This window comes from Rhamphochromis longiceps, linkage group LG6 (genome assembly GCF_057381845.1).
Source record: "Rhamphochromis longiceps isolate RC_006_pf linkage group LG6, R_longiceps_female_GT1.1, whole genome shotgun sequence".
Taxonomy (NCBI): domain Eukaryota; kingdom Metazoa; phylum Chordata; class Actinopteri; order Cichliformes; family Cichlidae; genus Rhamphochromis; species Rhamphochromis longiceps.
In genome coordinates, this window is record NC_140562.1 from 36,189,045 (window position 1) to 36,213,682 (window position 24,638).

General features: G+C 39.2%; 1 pseudogene; it reads left to right on the forward strand.

Moving 5' to 3' along the window:
• The first annotated feature begins 1,066 nt into the window (after positions 1–1,066).
• Positions 1,067–24,511, forward strand: LOC146668535 (polymeric immunoglobulin receptor-like; annotated as a pseudogene).
• The last annotated feature ends 127 nt before the right edge of the window (positions 24,512–24,638 follow it).

Below are 24,638 nucleotides of genomic sequence, written 5' to 3' on the forward strand. Positions count from 1 at the left end.
TAAGGCGAGGAAACAACTTACCTGGCAGAAAATATAAGTTCTGGGACTAGCACAAACCTGTGTAACTATACTAAGCAATAAGTATCGAAAGAGAGCAGTGGCAGCAAAAACACGCCAGCGTTCAGTCCCTCAAAAGACCTGCTCCCTTAACTATGATCTCCAATCTATGGATGTTGGGAAATACTGGTGTCCAGTGACCAGAACATTTGATGATATGTAGACTGAAGTCGAGCTGAAAGTAGTACAAAGTAAATGTTTTTTAAGGTTTCATGAAATCTGAGTTGACAGCAATCGCTTCAATGTGTCAGGTCAGAACACTTATACATGTTCAGATGAGAGTGGCAGACTCCAAGAATTAGGTTGTTATACGTGTGTGTGTGTTTTCTGTAGACAATGCAAAGCAAACAAATATCAGAAACCGAATTACATTGCATTACCTTAATTACATAGTTAAAGGCAAGGACTTCAGTTTGCATGTCTATAAACAGTGGTACAAGATTATCTGCTTTTTCTGCTGCAGAATCAAGTAACTGTTTAACTCTAATTCTGAGCTAATTAATAATGGAATAACTGGTCCGTTAGTCTTTATTAGAAGTATCTGTGCAAGCCCCAAAATGAAGATGATTTTTTTTAACTTGTCATCATAAGACTATAAATTCTCCCCATTTTGAATTAGGTTCAAGCTTTGGGACTGACACAAAATCAGGGGATTAATGATGCTTTTATATTAATGAATGCTTAATGTTAACAGGATGAAACACAAAACCTCCGAGTTGGTTTTCTACAATGCAAGCTTTATAAGTAAAATTTCCTAAATCTCTTAACTCTTGTATTGGCAGTGCTGTTCTTAACACTTCTAACTTCTGAATACTTCTTTCACCACTAGATGGCCTATGTCAGCTATTTTACAAATTACTAAAATACACTTAGAGGAAGAGACATCGAAGAAAGCGCCATCCCCTCTGTACTTATAGTTCAGCTCTGCACGTCCCTTCTCATTGCTGTAAAAGACCACAGTGTCTGCATAACATTTTCAAATCTTAAATTTCAATCAGCCAAAGCAAAGATGTGGAGCCTCCAAAACCTGCTTTTCATCATCTGCAGTAAGTATTTTAAAAGAATAAATAAATAAACATATAAAGGTCAAAGGCAGATGTAGATTAAACAGTAGATTTATCTGTTTTACTGTTAAGGAGCAGTATGCAGGACCAGTTATGAAAACTTAGATGGCTGTCCTGGTCATCTGATTTTTTTTTTTTTACAGCTCTAACGTTGCTTCAAATAAAACATAATATTTTCAAAATGTCTTTACAGTGACTCTGAGATGTGTGACCTGTGAAGCAGGGGTGATCCATGTGACTGGATATGTGGGTAGAGAGGTTAACGTTTCCTGCTCTTATGATGAGGGTTATGAATCTTATGAAAAGTACCTGTGTAACAACGACTGTGGTGACAGTGATCTTCTTATTACCACATCCCACTCCTCGAAAAATAAATACAGGATCCATGATGACAAAACATCACGAATCTTCACAACGACCATCTCTGATCTTCATTCTGTGGATGCTGGGAAATACTGGTGTGGAGTGACCATATTTGGAATAGATATTTACACTGAAGTTGAGCTGAAATTAGTACCAGGTAAATAAAGACATGGACAAGTTGAGTTGTACATTTAAAGTGATTAAAAATTATATAAAGAAAGTTAAACGTACTGCCATTACCAGCTATATCTGCTGTAAAATCAACATACTGTTAAACTGTAGCTTAACTCAATACTCATTGGTTCAGTTTAGTACAATCAATCTTAAGCTCCTATGCTGACATCTCAGTGCTTAAGCCCGATGGATAAACATGTACAGACCAGTAACAAAAAGACATAAAACACTCCCGAGTAGATAAAATAATAAATGCAAACAGTAAACGCTCATATAAGCACTGCATGGTGGAAAAAAGTCACAACTTTATAAATGTATGTGAAACAAGCAAAAGACATTAAATCAGTGACTAATGAGGAGATAAAATAATAAATGCAAACAGTAAATATATTTAAACCCTCATATAAGCATGTATGTGAAGCAAGTGAAAGACCTTAAAACAATGAGTTGAATATAAAACTCTTGTTCTTTATATATAACCATTTTTTGGCTGTAACGCTTCTGGTGTTGTTTACCTTCTTGACAGACAGCTGCTGTGACACTGTGACCAAAGTTCAAAGTTATGAGGGATACTCTGAGTCTGTCAGTTGTCCGTATGAGTCTCAGTACCACAACAGCCTGAAGTACATCTGCAGAGGAAACCGGCCCTCCACATGTCTGCAGCAGGCACTGATCACCTCTGACACCAAACAAAATGGGCGATTCAGACTTGATGATGACAAAATGTCAGGAACATTCACAGTGACCATTAACAGCTTGACTCAAAATGATTCAGGATCGTACCTCTGTGGTGTCCAAAGAAACTCTGACGTGGATGTTTTCTCTGCTGTTGAGCTGGAAGTTGAAGGTGAGAGTTCATAGTTATACTTAATTACAGCAGCCTGAATATATCAATGATTTCTCTTCAATAAGCTCCAACAAGCTGAATATCTGGTGATTCTAAAATACCTTTTCTCTTTCAATCTGACAGAGTGGTGCTGTGTCAAATCAACTACAATAAATGGTACTGCAGGATATCCACTAACTTTGCAGTGTCCTTATCCTCGACAATATCGGCATAACAGCAAGTTCCTCTGTAAGGGAGACCACCGCAACAATTGCACAAAGATGGCGGTGAGTCAAAGGAGGTTCACACTGCAAGATAATGCTACTTCCAGTTCTTTCATGATGAAGATCACAGCACTGGAAGCAGATGATGCTGGGACATACTGGTGTGGGACAGACTCACAGTGGGGAGTTGGAAACTACACCAAGATTGAGCTGTCAGGTATGCTGGACACTTTTGTATAAGATAATACAATTTAAGCCACGCGTTTGTTTTATGTCAGTTCATGTTTTAGGTCAGTTCCGCTATCTGAAGAGTGCAGTAAAACTAAAACTGTCAATATGATGTTTACACTCACCACAAAAAATAGCGGCACAAAAAATAGAACTACTGGGAGGCTCACTTACCACAGGTGGTCTGAGTCTACAAAAATATTTTTGTCCTTCTAAGCAGTCATATTCTAACTTCCACTATACAATCAATCCTCGCATTTGTAATAAAACTTAGTTGTAACAACCCCATAAATGGCTTATTTCATGTAAATTTCGTTCAAATCTGAACAATTTGCATATTTAAGTGAAAACGCTACATCCAGATGAACAGAATCAACTTTTGGAGATTTACTTTCCTGGATGATTGAGAATGCATCAAGACGATCTAACTGTATTCTATTACAGTTACCATTTAAATGGATGGTAATCAGAATACAGTTACTTTGTTGAAATAAATAGAATACACGGCAGTCATTTCCTGTGTCATATGTTAGGCTAGCCCCTCTCTATGCCTTCTCCAAATTTGGTGACTAAATGCAGTCGGGGGTAGGTTTAACTCAGTTGGCTAAGCATGTAGTCATACATTGCATGGCTGAGAACAGGTGGCCTGGGTTTGAGTACGACCCACGCCTCTTTTCTTTTTAAAAATTTAAGCTCAATTTCCATCGGGGATTAATACAGTTTCTCTGATTCGGATTGCTGGAAACCCAAACAAAACACCCAATAAGAGGCTCTAAATTAAGCATCCTGTTAATGTTGGTGGTGTAAGTTACACAATGGACCCAGAGCCAGCAGTGCATGGGCAGGAATGCACTTCCAACACCACTACATAAGAAGAATGGGATGGGCAAAACTTCAGTACCGTCGATGTGCTATGCTGTGTGATTTTTATTACTATTAATGAAGGGTACTCGCCACCAAGCTAACATTGTTAGCTGAGGTTAGTTCATAGACTGCAGACTGTTAGGAAGCTTCTCAAAGTTAAGCACTTTGGCAAAATTCGCTGTTTCTGTCACGGTTTGTGGGGCAAGCTGTGTTGAGGTATGAATGAAGGACCCAAAGTGCAGGCACTGGCTGAGATGTGAGTGAGCTTTATTTAAGGAGACTGACATACAACCAAAAGAAAGGGCGCGAGAAAGAGAACTAAGAAATAATCTAAACTGGGAAAGCTAAGAACTAAACAACAAACCTCAATACGAGGGTATGGAGAGCAGAGGTAACACGAAGAACGACAAGGAGGGAGAACAGCATGGAGGGATACAGAGTGACTCAGGGAAACAACACAGATGGACCAGAAACAAGCACAAGAGGACACACACTATAAATAACAAGGAAACTGCACAAAGGAGGGAGACACAGCTGAACCTAATTGACATGACGAGACAGGAAGGACGCAAACTAAATACACTGACACCAAATAAAACAGGAAACATACACTGACAGAACTCAGAGACATGAAACTGACAGAGCAGAGGGAACACTGACTGGACACTAAACCAAGGAAGAACAGAAACCAAAACCAAAAAAGGAAAGTCTCAAACAGAATACCTAATAATAATAAGAAGAAACACAAAACGCTGCCTCAAAAGACCCAGGACCATGACCGTTTCATAATGTCTAATAAGCTTCATACAGTTAAGCGCAATCACTACATGACAGAAACACAATCTAATCTCTCTTAAATCAGGTTCGATCCTTGGCTGCATGCCAAATATCCTTGGGCAAGATACTGAACTCCAAATTGCTCTCCGATGCATGCATTGGAGTGTGAATGTGTGCTGGTATTAAATAGAAAGCATTTAATCATAGAAAATAGTGCTGGTGTGAATGGGTGAGTAGAAAAGGCCAACGCTTCCTTACCCAGACAATATGGAACAGACTGCACACAGCCAGTATCTTGTCTCATAGTGTTGTTTGCACTGGTGGCAGCAAAATGTGCACTTGAGCCTTAACATGTGGAGGAACATCATGTTCATCAATCAGTGCAGATTCTGCTTTCGGGACTCGGGTCATATGGTTAAGCTATGGAGAAGATATAGAGAACATTATAGTAATTGCTGCACACTTAGGGTAAAAGGTTTTGGTGGAGGCAGTGTGATGGTGTGTGCAGACTTCTGTCATCATTGGAGGAGAATATAATCCACATGCTATAACTTGTTTTGACTAGCCACATATTAAAGACAGTAAAGCATTCTTTTTATATAAAAGAATGTATAACATTTGTTTTGTTGAAATTATTTTAATCAGTAAGTCATATCTGATGAAATGTCATCTTTTACTAGCCATTCTGTAAAAAAAAATAGAAAAAACAAAGTCTGTCTTGAAATGAATGTGGTAACAACACTAAGAGTGTTTTTCTCTTACAGTCTTTTTGCAGCACACCAGAAAAATCCCAGGTAAAGCTATTATAGAAAATATAAACTGCATATGTGTTTCTGTTAGTGTGCATGCCAGCTGAGAAATGTTGTGAGAACAAGTACCTTTTCACATTTGGGTCATGGACAAAGTCTATGTCACACCGATATGTTGAAACATCTGTGGGTTTGTGTTATGTTAAAATACACATAACTATTAACGAAAAGAAAAGTGAACATGAAAGCATAATGAAGGGCCACATTTCTGCTCTTAAGTTATTATCGTATTTTTCGGACCATAAGGCGCACCAGATTATAACAGTCAGATAAGTCAAACTTTACTCAACTCATTTTTTGTACTTTCTCGGTAAAGCAGCAACACTGCTTTACTTCTTCTTTATTACAGAAGAAAGAATTTAGACAGATTTTGACTCTCAGTGATGCCGCAGTGTTCGTTTGACTTTTGGACCTGAAGTGGAGTTTAGTCCCGGATTACTCCGCGAAGCTCCTAACTACGGTGTCCGTAAAGTTCAGACAATCCATCAAGTGGTGCGGCTTCGTAGCTTACGAAAGTCATACTACAACATTTTTTGACAGATTTTTGAGCGCTGTGTACCACATAAAATTGGTTCAAGGTCAGTAAGCACAACCAAAATTCATACATAAAGCGCACCAGATTATTAAGCGATTTTTGAGAAAATTAAAGGATTTTAAGTGCGCCTTACAGCCTGAAAAATATGGTAAGTGTTTTGGAAAGTGTTTCTTTTTATTGTCTTCTCTTTTGGTTTCTGTTTTTCAGATGCAGCACTCTATGTAGTTTACACTGTACCTCCTGTCCTGCTACTGATGTGTCTCCTAGTTACAGTTTATAAGAACAGATGCTCAAGAGTTAATGGTATCTTTTACAGTCATGTACACATGGACATGCTTACACTCAAATATAGATGCAAATATAGATGCAAATGAAGTACAACCACTATGTATACTATGTATTTTCAGAAGCCGATGACACCATGAGCAGAAATACACCCAAGGAAAAAAACATAGAGGAAGTGATGGGGGCTGCAGAAAGTGGAGTAAGAAAACTAAAGTGTAAAGCATTATCAGAGTTTTATGCATAAAATATAAAAATATAAAAGAATTTGGCACAATTGGAATTTGTAATTATGTGTACATTTTTATTTTTGATGCTGAGACAATGATAGCAATTTGACATCGGAATGCAGATAAAGGTCCTGCTACAGCTATGAACAGCCTCACACAGGTTGTAGTGTGGCTACAATGGTGGAATAACTCAAGGGCAGTGAGATGACTAAGATTGCAATTGGAAATTGAATCATTTCTTTGAATGGAGTTTCTTCATTTTTCTCAATTTTTTTTATTTGCTTTACGACTTTTATATTATGCACATATTATGCCACCATCTAACACAAATGACTAACAGAAAAAAATATGTTATATGCTGTAACTCAGCAGCAGAATAAACTGTTGCAATCTGTCACAGCTTAGGTGATTGTATAGATCAAGGTTTCTCTGAGCTTTCATGGCTGGGTGCTAATTAACCAAGTGATTGAGAACCATGCAGCTAATTCACACAACAAAAGAGAAGTGCTCCCTTTGCCTGTTTTTAATGTGGCTTTGACTGGTGATAAATAAGTGTATTACACTGGGGCACTTAAGAGTGGCTCTTAAAAAACGTACTATATTATGTGCCGTTACATTCATTATCCTTAATTGTAATTCCTTCAGAATGGTTTCTATATTATGGTTATTATAAATCTGGACATGAATGCATACTGCAATGAGTCTCACTGTCAGAGATACACAACAGAAAGGAGCTACTCTGCCTATAGTGTTAGAGTAGAAAAAACACTTTTCCAACATATGTCCATCATAACCCAGATCTGTGCAGCTTGTGGGATGACTAAACTCATGTATTGGCTGGACTTAAACAACCAAAGATATAGAATTCATGTGGTGCTGATAATGTAAGTATTCATGTTTTAGAATCTGTTTCTTTGCAACATCTCTATTTTTAATATTGTTGTTTTGTTCTCCCAGTCTTCTAAACAAATGACATTTATAACTTGTAGTTGTATTTTCTTCAGTTTTCATATGTCTGGAGTCTGGACAGGCACATATGTACACTGCAACTTGTCTCACTGGTGGAAGCATGAGGCTATTTTGGCTACAGAGCCAGTGTAAACAACATTTTTTCAAAATGTTTCCATAACAACACAGATTTCTGCAACATGTGTCATTAATTGTTCTGTTTATTGTGTGTTGATTCATCTTTAGATTTATAAAAATCAAGAAGTTGTGATGACATACGTACAGCAAAAAGTCTGCAAAGATGGAGGTGGAGAGGAAGGCGTCTATGAAATCATGACCGCAAACGCAACAGAAGACATCTACTGTAATGAAAATTTCCATAAAGCCAACAGAAGATAAAAGAGTTTGTATCTGTGATCCATATCTTTTCTTTCATTAATATTGCTTAAAGTGTTCATAAAAACATTTGCTCTTTTTCTATAAACTGTGGAAACCCCTAAATTTAAATGATCAACATGAGTGTAACGTGAAAAAAATCTATTTCTGGTCACAATATGTCAGTTTTTGGTTGGTTGGTTTGTTTGTTCGTTCGTATGGTAATGCTGTTTACTTAAGATGTGCAAAAAAACGTACTGATCAAATGTGTTTTTCATTAGAACATACGTTTTTGCCGTAATCAGCAAACTCATGGCAATATACAGTGGGGCAAAAAAGTATTTAGTCAGCCACCGATTGTGCAAGTTCCCCCACTTAAAATGATGACAGAGTTCAGTAATTTGCACCAGAGGTACACTTCAACTGTGAGAGACAGAATGTGAAAAAAAAATCCATGAATTCACATGGTAGGATTTGTAAAGAATTTATTCGTAAATCAGGGTGGAAAATAAGTATTTGGTCAATAACAAAAATACAACTCAATACTTTGTAACATAACCTTTGTTGGCAATAACAGAGGTCAAACGTTTACTATAGGTCTTTACCAGGTTTGCACACACAGTAGCTGGTATTTTGGCCCATTCCTCCATGCAGATCTTCTCGAGAGCAGTGATGTTTTGGGGCTGTCGCCGAGCAACACAGACTTTCAACTCCCGCCACAGATTTTCTATGGGGTTGAGGTCTGGAGACTGGCTAGGCCACTCCAGGACTTTCAAATGCTTCTTACGGAGCCACTCCTTTGTTGCCCGGGCGGTGTGTTTTGGATCATTGTCATGTTGGAAGACCCAGCCTCGTTTCATCTTCAAAGTTCTCACTGATGGAAGGAGGTTTTGGCTCAAAATCTCACGATACATGGCCCCATTCATTCTGTCCTTAACACGGATCAGTCGTCCTGTCCCCTTGGCAGAAAAACAGCCCCATAGCATGATGTTTCCACCCCCATGCTTCACAGTAGGTATGGTGTTCTTGGGATGCAACTCAGTATTCTTCTTCCTCCAAACACGACGAGTTGAGTTTATACCAAAAAGTTCTACTTTGGTTTCATCTGACCACATGACATTCTCCCAATCCTCTGCTGTATCATCCATGTGCTCTCTGGCAAACTTCAGACGGGCCTGGACATGCACTGGCTTCAGCAGCGGAACACGTCTGGCACTGCGGGATTTGATTCCCTGCCGTTGTAGTGTGTTACTGATGGTGACCTTTGTTACTTCGGTCCCAGCTCTCTGCAGGTCATTCACCAGGTCCCCCCGTGTGGTTCTGGGATCTTTGCTCACCGTTCTCATGATCATTTTGACCCCACGGGATGAGATCTTGCGTGGAGCCCCAGATCGAGGGAGATTATCAGTGGTCTTGTATGTCTTCCATTTTCTGATGATTGCTCCCACAGTTGATTTTTTCACACCAAGCTGCTTGCCTATTGTAGATTCACTCTTCCCAGTCTGGTGCAGGTCTACAATACTTTTCCTGGTGTCCTTCCAAAGCTCTTTGGTCTTGGCCATGGCGGAGTTTGGAGTCTGACTGTTTGAGGCTGTGGACAGGTGTCTTTTATACAGATGATGAGTTCAAACAGGTGCCATTCATACAGGTAACGAGTGGGGGACAGAAAAGCTTCTTACAGAAGACGTTACAGGTCTGTGAGAGCCAGAGATTTTCCTTGTTTGAGGTGACCAAATACTTATTTTCCACCCTAATTTACGAATAAATTCTTTACAAATCCTACCATGTGGATTCATGGATTTTTTTTTTCACATTCTGTCTCTCACAGTTGAAGTGTACCTCTGGTGCAAATTACTGACCTCTGTCATCATTTTAAGTGGGGGAACTTGCACAATCGGTGGCTGACTAAATACTTTTTTGCCCCACTGTATTCTTGAGATATTCAAAAAGAAAATAAAACATTTCAAAAGAAAAAAACACAGAAACATCCGCAAAACTGCCGACTCGGTCGGTTATTCAAACCAGCCCAGTCTTTTCTATTGAAGCATGATGACAGGAGCTTTGATCTTCTTCTGAGGAGACCAGATTTTTGTCCTCCTTCAAAAGTTATACAGTTCTTAGAGTGTGGCACTGACCCCTGCAGGTGATGTGTTAGTGTAACTCTGAATACAGTAGTTATGGTGCATAAATATACTGGACAAGACATCAGATTGTATCACTCATTAATTTGAAATGGACTGGTCTTCATGTATGTTAATTGCAAAACTTTTTTAATTTACTATTTTATACTGTTTTTCATACTGTCAATGTTTTGTATACCTATGATATGACAGAGGATGGAGTGTGGGAGAGAAGTTATAAATATTTTAATAAGAACATGTACAACATAAATTGTTGTTTAGAAAGAAAATTGTTTAAAGTTTCTATTTTTCAGGATAACCATTTTTGACTTTCCAGATGTATGCTTATTTTCTTAACGACCTGTCACGGGTTGTTAACAAAAGAAAAAACAGTCACTGTCCACACTTAGTGCCTTTGTTTCTCTTATTAAATGAACAAAACTGTGAACAAGTTTTGGGATGTTTAAAAATTAAAGGAACGCTTTGAAAATTCATCAGATTGACTTATTTTATTTAAAAGAAAATCCATTTTAAAATAAAATACTGTGTAGTCTGTAGCTCAGAAAGTGGATCAGGTCATCTAGTAATCGAATGTTTGGTGTGCCTCAATCCCTGGTTGCCCTAGTCTGCATGCCAAATATTCTTAGGCAAGATATTAACCCTAAGTTGCTCTCTGGTGCACTTACCTAAAAAACAAACATAGAAAAAAGTGCTTGTATGAATGCACTCGAGCGCAAAGCACAAGGCTCGAGTGTAGCGAAAAAAAGTGCGAGAGAGAGGGTGAGAGAAAGAAAAAAAAAACACGGCTCCCAATCCAGTCGTTAAGTGATGACATGACGAATCCTACTTCCGGGCCTAAAGTAGTCTGCGTTTAATATGGCTTTTGTGTTGTTAACATGTCTAATGTTTTGTATTTTCTTCTATTTAATCTCAAAAAGCAACAACAGTCAGTGATCACTGTTGACCTCCCTCGGCTTTTATTACCGCTAATCATTTATTTAAGCTCAGTTTTTAAAACCTTAGGATGTAACTACAGCCCAACCCATGCAGCAGTATATGAATAACTAACCTCGTATCGTGGATGGATTATCTCAGTTGTTCTCCTGGCTGAAGTTTGGTCCTTTTACAGCATCCTGCCATGTGATTACATTTGTTCCTGACCACCGAGAACACTCACGTTAACTTTTATCCAGTGGAAAAAAAGTTAGCTTGTTTACATTATGCTAACATAGCTGTGTCGCTAGCGGTCACGTAGCACATCATTATATACCAGCTAGCCAAACTTCAGTAACCCTACAAACGTCACTGCTGTTTAGTTTTCTGTCTTCATTTATGTTGGAGGTGATAACAGAGGTGTACGTTTTAATTTGTTTCCAAAACCCCGCAGTCAGGACATGCTATATTGTATTTAGATAGAAGCTAGCGAGCTAACTTCCTGCTAACTTCTAACTGTCATAAATTCCGTTTTCATGGATGCCTGGATGTTAAACTCAATTGTTACACCTGGTAGAGCAGAACACTGATCATTTTATTAAAGATGAAAGACCTTAGACAGTTTTTCAACTCTCAGTAATGCCATAGTGATCGTTTGATATATGGACCTGCAGTGGAGTTTAGGCCCAGACACAGCTAGTGACGTCAGACTTAACGACCGGATATATTAGGGGTGGGACTCAATTAAAGAAATTAATGAGGCTTTGTAAGTAATTCATCTTGATTAATTGCAGTCATTAAATCGCACAAGAAAATTTGCCCCAAAGCACAAATGTCTTTTTTTAATTTAAAAGGGTTTTAGTGGGTGACAGAATCAAATAATGGACATGAATATTGTAAACTCAAGAACTTTCAATTTATGGGGAAAAAGGATTTAAACTGCATTTCAATGCAAAACAGAGAAGAAAAAAAATAATATCCCTGGCCAAAATTGGGCAGACTTAAAAATAAAGTGTTATCTTAAGTAGTTTAAGTACATTTTCAAAATGGTATTATCTTTAAATAATAATAATAAATATTTCAACGTAAATTGCAGTTTTTCCTTTTTAAAAAAATAAGGCAGAAACAGAAAAGATTATTTGGCCAGCTTCACCTTTAAACTGTGAGTAACCTTAGTCAAAATTATTTTGCACAGTACATCGAAGATTTTAGTGCAAAACGTAAAAACCCCATTGGAGTGACAATACCTCCATGCTTTTTTACTGTCTGTCTCTTTCAGCTACTCAGTTACTTAGGCAAACTAGCCTGTTCACATTTTCAGAGCTCAAGGCAGCTCTCTTTTTTGTTACTATGTGACGTGCAAGTGAGAACAGTCTCTCACATGGGACAGAAGTGGAAGGACGCATCAAATACTTGCAGGCCAGAACAGGACCACCACTGCAGCGGGCAGTCTGTCTCGCTGATTCATAACCGTCCGATTGGGTGGCTGCCGGTGGCTGCTTGTCAGGGCCTGGCGCCTGTGGATCGGTCAGGCCCCTTCGGGTGGTGGGGTGCCCTTGGCCTCTGGGCCTGGGGCTCAGTCCACTCTGGCACACCAGGCTGCCATTGGAGCTCATGTGCACGACACTGCAACCCCCTCTGGCTTCTGCTCCACGGCTGCTGGGTGACCCCTCATCTGGGGCTCTCCTCAGCTCTTTCCGGGAGAGTGGCACGGTTGCCCCTCCATTGGTCTTTCTTGGTCTCTTGTGCTCTGAGGGTCTCTGGATGTCTGGATCGCCTCCATACCTGCTTCATGCTCTGGAGGACGGGGCTATGGCTCCCCACACCCTCTAGCGGATCGTTACATGAAGGAACCTTTTGAATACAAGCGCACTCATGCTCACAGGTGTACACACGGGTGCTCACAGATACAAATTACACCCTTTTTGGCTCCTACCTCAAAGCACACTGTGCGCTGTCAATCGCACACTGTGCGCTGTCAATCGTACAGGCTGCACAATAATATTCAATATTATGGCCTGGCCTGTATTTATATAGCGCTTTACTAGTCCCTAAGGACCCCAAAGCGCTTTACATATCCAGTCATCCATCCATACACACACACACATATTCACACACTGGTGATGGCAAGCTACATTGTAGCCACAGCCACCCTGGGGCGCACTGACAGAGGCGAGGCTGCCGGACACTGGCGCCACCGGGCCCTCTGACCACCACCAGTAGGCAACGGGTGAAGTGTCTTGCCCAAGGACACAACGACTGAGACTGTCCGAGCCGGGGCTCGATCGGCAACCTTCCGATTACAAGGCGAACTCCCAACTCTTGAGCCACGATCGCCCAAATATTAAGTATTTACTGTTATATTCAAATAGATTGTCATGATGATGTTGTTTATTATATTGCTCTCTGTTTTTTGCTTGTCTTCTCTTCTTTTTTTTTCTCTCTCAGCAGGTGATATATATATATATATATATATATATATATATATATATATATATATATATATATATATATATATATATATATATATATATATATATTAGGGGTGCAACGATACACAAAATTCACGGTTCGGTTCGGTTCGATACTTTGGTGTCACGGTTCGATATTTTTTCGATACAAAAAAAATGTTCATGCCTTTTTAATTTGTCATTTATTAAAATTATAAATATATATTTTAACTCAAAAGTACAGTTTTTAAATTTAACCCTAACCCTAACCCTTGTGCGTGTTTTTTATTTTGACAGCGAATGCGCACCTGCGGACCACTTATGTGCAGCCCTGGTTATTTAGCTCATCATATTGCAGCCACAGAAATTCTTTTGTCCATGAAACCATAAAGCTGCACTTTCTTTTTGCCTTATAGTCTGATTTGTCATAACTTCTCCGTTTTGTGGTAAGCTTTTCTTTGGCTGTCACTTCTTCACCCTGACCTGTCTTATTTGGCTCAGCAGTACTGAAATATATATCCTGCTGCTTTTACACACGCACTCACATAAGCTCAGCGATTCTCTGCGCGATCAACCTCTCACATGTTTAAGCTTGCTGCGGGAGATTTCACTTGTCATGTTTGCATAGTAAGCTAACGAGAGGAATTGGTGCGCAAATTATCATCACTCACAGATCAGTGCTGTCGCTCTCTATACACAGTTCGCACGATTGCAAAGTGAAAGCAAAGAAAAAAGCGCAAATTCAAACGCGATTTCAATATGTCACATATTGACAGTGGCTCACCAATGCCAATGACATAATTACCCAGTTACATTTCTGAAAGAATGCAAAAGCATTGACATATATTTTTCCTTCCTACAATAGCCCAACGGGCAGGAAAGAGATAGATTTTGGTAGCCCGACTGAAAAAATCGCTAGCCCCGGGACGTCGGGCTAGCGATATTGCAAGCCCTGTATCTGATTGAGGAATCACTCATCTTTGGAAAAGAGAGTTTATTACAGAGAAATGGCTCTTTCCAAAATAAAAGCTATACTATCCGCTTCTTCTGGGCTATATTCTCAGCAGCATATTAAACATATCAGCTCCCCATGAGGAGAATCCTGTGCTAACAGCTGTCTAAATGACTCGGCTAAAGTTAGGAGCATGCTTGCTTGTTTTTGTCTGCTTCCACTTGTCTTTGCACTAGGATGATGTCGGCGTAAATGTGCAGTCATATTCGTTGTGTTCCCACTAGTGCTTTCAGGTTAATCTCGTTGAAATGACCTTAACCCTCCTGCCATCCTTTAAAAAACTCACACCCATCACCCTAGGGACCATTCTCAGCCACGCCATAAAAAGACCATATATCCATATTTTATTCCACTTTAAATTAGCCAACCTTGTAAAACTACTTCTCCCTGAAATATTCATGTAAAGTTTTAATTATATTTTCGTTGTTTTAACCCTTCAAATCCCAGTGTTATTACATGAGCGCCCTGTGTTATAAGCCCCAAAAACCAAAAAACGAAACTAAATATTTCCACAAAAAACCAGTTGAAGTAATATGTGATTGTCATTATAAGTAGGCCTTTAGATGGACCAAAGATTGGCACCAACATACATTTTGACCTGCCATTATTTTTTTTGCATTTTTTTTGCAATTTAAAAATTAAAACTTCAAGGCCCTGAGTCTTCATTGACATCCAAGAAAAGAAGAAAAAATAAAATCATATGATGATAATTTGGGGTTGAAAAATAGCGTTTATAATAGAAGTCAATGGGCAGAAAATGGTCCCCAGGGTGATGGGTGTGGGGATTTCTGCTGCTCAGCCATTTTAGGCTGATTTAAGGAATTCACACTGGAATATTAACATTGACAGGTAAAAACTATCCTGTGGCAAGTTTGGTTATATTCCACTGAACACAGTGGAAATGGCAGCCATTTAACACATAGCAGTGGCACAAAAAGGTCCCAAGAAGGCAGGAAGGTTAACGCCACAACACGGCAAATCTCTGTTAACGAGCCACCGCCGATCGCCCGTGCATGGGGCTAGACGGCCAACACGTTAACGTGCTAACTGCGCTAACACACTAGTTCCCACCAATGTAATTGAGCATTGCATGGCACATCGAATATACTGTTTTACTTTAGTCCATGACGCGCTTACCTTCAGGGTCATACGTCACATGAAAACCAAAATAATTCCAAACGCCAGATCTGAATGAGGGCGGGGGAGGTCCATGTTGCAAGGAGAGCTTAACTTCTGTCTCGCTAGCTTGCCCTGCACTCTTCCTTCTGACGATGCTGTCTGTGTTGAGCGCTCAGTGGATCTGCGCTCGACAGTGCAGCCTAGGCGGAATAGTCGAACGCAGATTCACTGAGCGCTCAACACAGACAGCATCGTCAGAAGGAAAGTTGATAAAATAAATTACAAATTTTGTATTGTTCGATACATATGCGTACCGAACCGAAAGCACTGTATCGAACGGTTCAATATCGATACGAATATCGTTGCACCCCTAATACATATATATATATATATATATATATATATATATATATATATATATATATATATATATACACACATATTTTTTGTCCCCCCACCTCTTTTTTGTTTTGTGCTCTTTATCACCGTTCCTCTTCCCCGCTGTTTTTCTTTCCCTCCCTCTCTTTCTTTCTCCCTTCCCTTTCCCCCAGTCATGTCTGTCCCCTATGTCAGTGGTCCCCAACCCCCGGGCCTCAGACCGGTACCGGTCCGTGAGTCGTTTGGTACCGGACCGCGAGAGTTGAGGCTCAGGTGTGTATGGTTTTGAGGGTTTTTATCGGTTTTCAGGGTTATTTTGTTATCGTTTTTATCGTTAACTCGGTTTTCCTGGGTCTTTTCACGTGTGTTATGAATAAATCTTCTTTTTTTCGGTACCGGTACTAGTTTTATTTTGTTGTATTTATCCACGACACCTTAAAGGCCGGTCCGTGAAAATATTGTCGAGCATAAACTGGTCCGTGGCGCAAAAAAGGTTGGGGACCTCTGCCCTATGTAACAACTGAAAATAAAATAAAATAAACAATAAAAACAAAGGTCAATCAAATGGGCCAATATAGCAAGGCCGGGATGGTCCACTTGGGACTGGGACCTGCCACAGAGAAGGAAATATCACCACGGGATTTGAGATTAGTCCGTGGGATGGACAGCATTAGTTTTGAGCTAGACCTCGTGGTTTTTCCTGGAGCATAGGCAGAGAGGAGCTCCAAACGGGACAGGCGGGGGGAAAAAAGAAAAGAAAGAAAATTAAACTTTTCATTTTGACAAAAGATGATTTAGAATCTTTCTGTGAAATTGTGAAATGACTGTAGCAGAAAGCATGTCACAGCATGTAACTATAAAATATAAAAAATTACGTAGCAGATATTTCGTATCTGCATGTGAGATAATGTGATGGCAACATGTAAGAGTTGTGGAATATCTTTTTCTGTGTGTTGTACATAAGAGATCAGTGTGGCATCCATTTTCAGAGACCACTTTGGCATTTGACCAGAGTGCAATCTCCATGTTGCAACGTGTGATTAAACCCATTCAAAAAATACCCTCACCAGGTGTTTGTAGTTTATTTTAAAATTGTCACACCACCTCCCCAGCCCTGTGCTTCAACGATTCTGAAAATTAGTGCGACTCATGGCTGTTCTTTCAATCTAATATAGTCCTCCTGCTTTAACCTTCCTGCCTTCTTGGGACCTTTTTGTGCCACTGCTATGTGTTAAATGGCTGCCATTTCCACTGTGTTCAGTGGAATATAACCAAACTTGCCACAGGATAGTTTTTACCTGTCAATGTTAATATTCCAGTGTGAATTCCTTAAATCAGCCTAAAATGGCTGAGCAGCAGAAATCCCCACACCCATCACCCTGGGGACCATTTTCTGCCCATTGACTTCCATTATAAACGCTATTTTTCAACCCCAAATTATCATCATATGATTTTATTTTTTCTTCTTTTCTTGGATGTCAATGAAGACTCAGGGCCTTGAAGTTTTAATTTTTAAATTGCAAAAAAAATGCAAAAAAAATAATGGCAGGTCAAAATGTATGTTGGTGCCAATCTTTGGTCCATCTAAAGGCCTACTTATAATGACAATCACATATTACTTCAACTGGTTTTTTGTGGAAATATTTAGTTTCGTTTTTTGGTTTTTGGGGCTTATAACACAGGGCGCTCATGTAATAACACTGGGATTTGAAGGGTTAAAACAACGAAAATATAATTAAAACTTTACATGAATATTTCAGGGAGAAGTAGTTTTACAAGGTTGGCTAATTTAAAGTGGAATAAAATATGGATATATGGTCTTTTTATGGCGTGGCTGAGAATGGTCCCTAGGGTGATGGGTGTGAGTTTTTTAAAGGATGGCAGGAGGGTTAAACAGGCTTCTGTAAGGGAGAATAAACCAATATGGTGATCAATTATTAAAACATTTCCAAAGCACAATTAGCAGATTAATATTGCTTTCGTATTAATACATGATAAGATAAGATAAAACTTTATTAATTCCTCAGGTGGGTTCCTCTAGGAAATTCGGTATGAGTAATAATAAAAAGAAATTATAAACCTCAAATGGGTCATTTTTCTGTACTGAAGGTGTTGGATTTTCAATTCTTTAAGTATAGTTTCCAAAATATACTTAAATAATTTTTGTGAATTTTTCATTGTGGTGTTTATGTAATACTTCTAAATACTTTCACCACTAGATGGCATATGTCAGCTATTAGACAAATAATTGAAACGCCTTTAAAGGAAGGGCCATCTAAAATGTTCCATCCCCTATGTGCTGACAGTCTAGTTCTGCCTGAAATGACCACTGTGTGCGCATAATTCTATTTAGATGAGCCAAAGGAAAGATGTGGAGCCTTCATAACCTGCTGTTTACCCTCTGCAGTAAGTTGTTTAAATGACTAGATAAGTGAACATACAAAGATTAAAGGCAGGTGTAGATTAAATAGTACATTTATCTGTTTTAGAATTATGGAGCACACTCCGCCACACACTCTGTTGGGTTTGTTTATTTCTTATAAAAAAGCACTTACTTTACTCGTATGAAAGCTGACAAAGCATAATGTTTTCACATTATTTCTACAGTTGCTCTGAGATGTGTGACCACCGCAGTGGAGGTGATCCATGTGACTGGATATTTGGGCAGTATGGTTAAAGTTTTCTGCTCCTATGATGAGGGTTATGAATCATATGAAAAGTACCTGTGCAAGAATGACTGTGGCAGTTATGATGTTCTTATTACAACATCAAATCCAGTGATAAACAAATACAGGATCCATGATGACAAAACCACACGAATCTTCACAGCAACCATCTCTGATCTTCATTCTGTGGATGCTGGGCAATACTGGTGTGGGGTGACCAGAACTGGAAGCGATATCTACACTGAAGTCAAGCTGGAATTAGTCCGAGGTAAATAAAGGCTTGACAAAATTTAATTGTACATTGAATGTGAATACAATTCATAATGAATGAAGTTGAAAGTAATGACAACAGTTTCAGGATAATAGTATTAGTAGATAAAGAAGTCTTAAATAGAAATGTGACCGTTGACATCATTGGGAGGGGGGGTCAAATGTCAATGTCAGAACAGCAGAGGTGGGAAGTAGCTGTACTTAAGTACAATAAGGTGCACTTAAATAAGTTGAATCTGCACTTCAACTTTTACTGGAGTATTTTTCAACACTAGTTGACACTCTTTACTTTTACCACCTCTGAAGAACAGTAACAACACTGTAAATACGCCTACACGACATATACATACAAATACATTTACAAATACAAATAAATTTAAACTGTCATAGAAGCATAGTAACTGTTGGGGGAAAAAATGCAACTTTATAAAACATCTTACAAAGTTTTATAATGTGATTGCACTGAAAATGATTTAAGAATTTAAAGTCTGAAAACTGTAAATTCAGGATAGAAAGGGTGATGGCTCAGAGCATACCTATATGTAAAAAGAGTCTGAATGACGTGAAAATACAAACCTGTCTCTTCTAGCTATTCTGTAGCAGTAGCACATCTTCTGATATTCTTTACTTTCTCGACAGACAACTGCTGTGACACTGTGACCAAAATCCAAAGTTATGAGGGTCATGAGTCCATCAGTTGTCCGTATGAGTCTCAGTACCAGAACAGCCTGAAGTACATCTGCAGAGGAACACGGCCCTCCACATGTCTGCAGCAGGCACTGATCACCTCTGACACCAAATCAAATGGACGATTCACACTTGATGATGACAAAGTGTTAGGAACATTCACAGTGACCATTAACAATTTGACTCAAAATGATTCAGGGTCATACCTCTGTGGTATCCACAGAAACTCTGAGCTGGACATTTTCACTTAGGTTGAGCTGGAAGTCCAAGGTGAGAGGTCTTAGTTATACCTCATTACATCAGCCCTAAGATGGCACTGGTTTCTGTCAAACATTCTCCAAGAAAGTTTAATATTTTTTGAGTATTGAATATCTTTTGTTTTTCAATCTGACAGAGTGGTGCTGTCTCAACTCAATTAAAATAAATGGCACAGTAGGACATCCACTAACTCTGCGGTGTCCTTATCCTGCACAAAACTGGGATTACAAGAAGCTTTTCTGTAAGGGAGACCATCGCAACAATTGCACAAACGTAACCAGTCAAAGGAGGTTCACATTGCAAGATGATGCTTATTCCAACTCTTTCTTGGTGAGGATTACAGAGCTGGAAGCAGCCGATGCTGGGACATACTGGTGTGGATCAGACTCACAGTGGAGAGTTGGAAACTACACAAAGATTCAACTGTCAGTGGGTAAGATGAACATGTGTAGATGTGGACAAAGTGAATTGAGCTGTAAATTCCTCCTTTTGGTCCCCTCTGTACAAACACGGGCTGTTGTTGGCAGTTCTAATGTCATTAGAAAATAAAAAAAAACTATTATAATGGGTTTCACGCTACGAATAGAATAGGTGCACAGAATAGTGACAAAACAATACTACACAGAGCAAGAAATGTTGGGCCCTGTTGGTTTCCTGACTAGTTATTGATCTCTTTCTTTGATTAGTTAAACTAATCAAACTTCTATAGAACTGTAATCTGTGGCTATTTTGCCTTTGTTAAAATATCTATCTGCTAGATAAGCAGGCATAACAGGCATAAGATGTAAAAAATGAATAAAACAACATATTTACAGCTATACTAGCACCATTTCTATGTTCTCTTATCTGACATGTGAAAAATAGTTGCATAGCATTCACACGAAACAAACCTCTGCTAAAATAGAAGTGCCGAAAACAAAAGCGTTGGCAGCGTTGGGGGGAGATATTCTTACACCTTGTTTTAGCTCATCTTATCAAATCATTATCCATACCACTACTGTACACGGTATGCAAAAACTAAATAGAGAAAAGTTGTTTAAACAAAACAGTTTTAAAAATCATGAAATTATCATTTCACCACTTGCAGCACATTAAAGCCAGTAATTGCAACAGATAGTCTAATCCTTAATCCAATTGAAATGTCTGAGAGCTGTGCATAAATAAATCCCTGCAAACCTGAATGAACTGAAGCAAAAGAAGAGTGGGCCAATATTGCTCCACAATCATCAGTCATACAGAAAACATTTACTTCCAAGTTCTTGCTGCTCAGGTTTGTTCTACAAGCTATATAATCAAGCCATATACTTAGCTTTTCACAGCATTGCTTAGAGTCTTGTTTGCAACTGAGCATGAAGTCTTTGAACTGGTGCTGGTGATCATAAGGGCTGCTTATTCTAGTCACTAATACCTGTCCTTCTACATCAACCTTTACATCAGCAGTTCCTCTCCTCTATTCTCTTCTTCGGTTCTATTTAACTCCAGTCAAACAGCATATCTCAGTGACTTAATATACCATGTTATTGTACAATGTTGTACAATATGTTGGATATTTTGTTATAAGAAGTAAGTAGCTATAAATCTGAAGTAAACTGAATGAATAGCGTCAGTGTGATTCAAAACTGTTTCCACATTATGGTAAACATTTGGTATTGGTCCTGAAATTGATGTATTTTTTTACTCTGTTCTGTTTTGGTTTCTGTTTTTCAGATGCCACAGTCTATGTGGTTTTTGCTGCACGCTCTGTGCTGCTACTGCTACTGCTGTGTGCCCTGGTTATAGTTCATAAGTACAAATATTACAAATTGAAAGGTATTTTTTAATCATAACATACCCATAGCATTCACAACAGACCAATGCACTGAAATTTTCATGCAAAAAAGGCATAAAACTTTCTTATGACGTGTGTATTCAGAAGCTGAAGTCCCCATAACCAGACATCCACCCAAGGCAGCAGAGGAAGAGGAACTGAGTGCAGCAGATGTACAAAAGCTAAAGTCCATCGTCTGTCATAAACCCTATTACAAATGCCCTCCACTATTCTTTGCTTAACAGTGTTTTCTTTCTTCTTTTTTCTTTTCCCTCACTAACCAACTAGTCCCATCAAATGACCACTCATGTCTGAGCTTGCCTCATCAGTGCTGGAGCCAACCCAGCCAACACTGGGCAAGAGGTAGTATCTGGTTAGACACCATGTTTCTATTATTTTCAGGCCTTAGAGTACAATAAACTCGGTTTTATCTGAATTTAGAAGCAGGAAATAAGAGGTCATCCAGGCCTGTATGCCATTAAGAAATTCCTGCAGTTTAACTAATAGATGTGTATCATACAGCTTCAAGGACAGATAAGCTGGGTATCAAATATATTTGTGCATTAAAAGCGTCCAAACAAGGGATACAAATGTATTGCACAGAAAACAATTTACGTTATACTTGAAATTAGTGCTGTCAGCGTTAATCTCATTAAAATGAGGTTAACACCATAACAGCATTAACATGATAAATCTCTGTTAGCTGCACGGCGCTAACGCGTTAATGAGCTAACTGCTCTACCACGTTAACACCCTGCAGTCCTTGCACGGGGCGATCCGCTGTTTGCTCTTTGTTGGTTCTTCTTTAAATTTCTGGAAATCATGAATTTTTGGTGTGCACGAAAAGGCAGACCTTAAAACAGCATTGTGCCTTTTAGCACAGTGAGGAAGAGATGGGTCAAACTGGAAAAAATCACAACAACAGAAGATACTGTTGAAATAAAAATTTCTAATAAGAAAAACAGTTAAACAGTGCCAGTACTAGATTATTCTGTTTGACAGTAGCAGCACAATTTAATATACAATTACTGAAATCGTTTGTAATCCCCACTAGTTTTATTGTTGTGAAATGGTTGCTCTTGATTTATTTAATGTTTACCGTAAATGTCGGGCTATAAGCCGCTACTTTTTGCACAAGCTTTGAACCCTGCGGCTTTTAGTCAGGTGCGGCTTTTCTGTGGATTGTCCGTGATTTTTGTCATCTCGTAAGACGATTTGTTTTGTGTGTTCCGCTGTTGTACGGCACTACGTTGCCTGGCGGAAGGATCGGGGTTCAAGAGTGGTATGTTAGTCACATGTCCGTCCGCCAGGCAACGTAGTGCCGTACGAAGTAGCGCGAAAAACAAACTTCAAAGTAGCGCTACGCGTTCAGCGGGAGTCGTGGATGATGAGCGGCGATAAACTTGCAAGTTATGCCCAAAAAGCAAGTTATGCCCAACTCCACCGGTGGATTCTGACAGCGTGGAAAAGTGTGAAAACATCCACGATCACCAACGGATTTTGAAGGGCTGGACTGCTGCATGATGGAGAGGAGGACACCGCCACGGCCCTTCTGAGGGTGTTCGACTCTGACACTGACAATGAGGATTTCTTTGGTTTTGAAAGTGACAACGAAGGAGAGAAGAAGAGTGGATGACGAAGCCATCATGAGCCTGTTTGTATCCGACACTGGAGAAGAGGACTTTGGTGGTTTTAGTGCGTAGGAAGAAGAGAAAGATGGTGGTGAATGACTGACTTTTCTTCTTGTTAAAGCTGTGTCACTGCACCTGAGCCTAAAAGGTAGGCCGAATCTATTGTTCTGGTGTGCTGTAGGTTATTGTTATGTACTACATGTGCAAATATGTACCCATAACTTGTTTTTCAAAATATTAATAAAAGTGATGTCTCCAAACAGCCATCTCTTTCCTGACAATTCCCTTTGTGCATATTCTCTTACATATGATAAGTCAACATTGAAACACCTGCGGCTTTTGGTCAGGTGCGGCTAATGTATGTACAAAACAGGATTTTCCCCTGATTTTAGCTTGTGCGGCTAATATTTAGGTGCGCTTTGTAGTCCGGGAAATACGGTAATGTTCTCCTATTTTTTCTGATACGTTTGTCTTCATTTGTATTATTTGATATAACTTAAATGATGTGCCCTACATGTGACATTTTCACATACCTGTGACACTTTAGAAAACCCAAATTGTAAATTATCTACAAAAGTCAATAATTTCATCTGTATCTGTGCTATTCTTGCTGTCCTGGGACTGTTTCATTAGGCCAATAGCTTTTGGATGAGGAGTATATCCAAATACTGCCTCCACTAGAATTTCATCCTGATATGTCTCATATTGTACATGCCGGGGACATGCTGGGTCCGCGTTTTCATCAAAGGCAGATGCAGCCAGAAGCTACTGCTGAACTGCAGGTGGCTCTCATCCAGGAGACAAGGCAACAACAGATCCAGATACATGTGCAGTCCATGAGCAGATAAATTACACCTCCACAGGAGGCAATACGTCATATTACACACCTTGCGTATACAAGGGGCCTTATTTCAGCAGTGGTGTTGGAGATTTTGTCAAAATTGCCACTGAAATTTTTTTTTGTTTGTTTGTTTGTTGTGTATTTAGATTTAGAATTTCTAAAGATGTGCTGCATATAACCTGCCTAAAACTTTGGAGTTGTTGTTTTAAAATAAAGTGCCAAAAGTCTCCCTCTACCAAGAAAATGATTTAATTATCATTTGCCCCCTTTTTTTTCCAAAAAATATTTAGAACTACTATGTACCAAGAGGGATAAAGTTCCCTCTTTTGCATTTTATTGTTTCTCCAAATTAACCATCTGTTTTAATGTAATAATTTCACGAATAATCATCATCTTGAGAACAGGAAGAGCCAAGGATGCTCTTCGTGGACCACAGCTCAAGCTCAACACCATAACCCCAGACATCCTCGACACCAAACTGGACCACCTGCTCCTGGATCAAAGGCTTCCTCACCACCGTCCTGAATCAGAAAGTCCCCCCACATACCACCCCTTCCCACTCACCACCGCAGCAATGGTCTGAATAATCCTCATCACTCGGGCCACTCACATGACTGTATACTCAGATCAAATCCTTTGCACTACTTCCAAGCACTCCTCTTGATTGCATATATTGCATATATTTCTCCTGTTTGTTATTTATTCCTGTT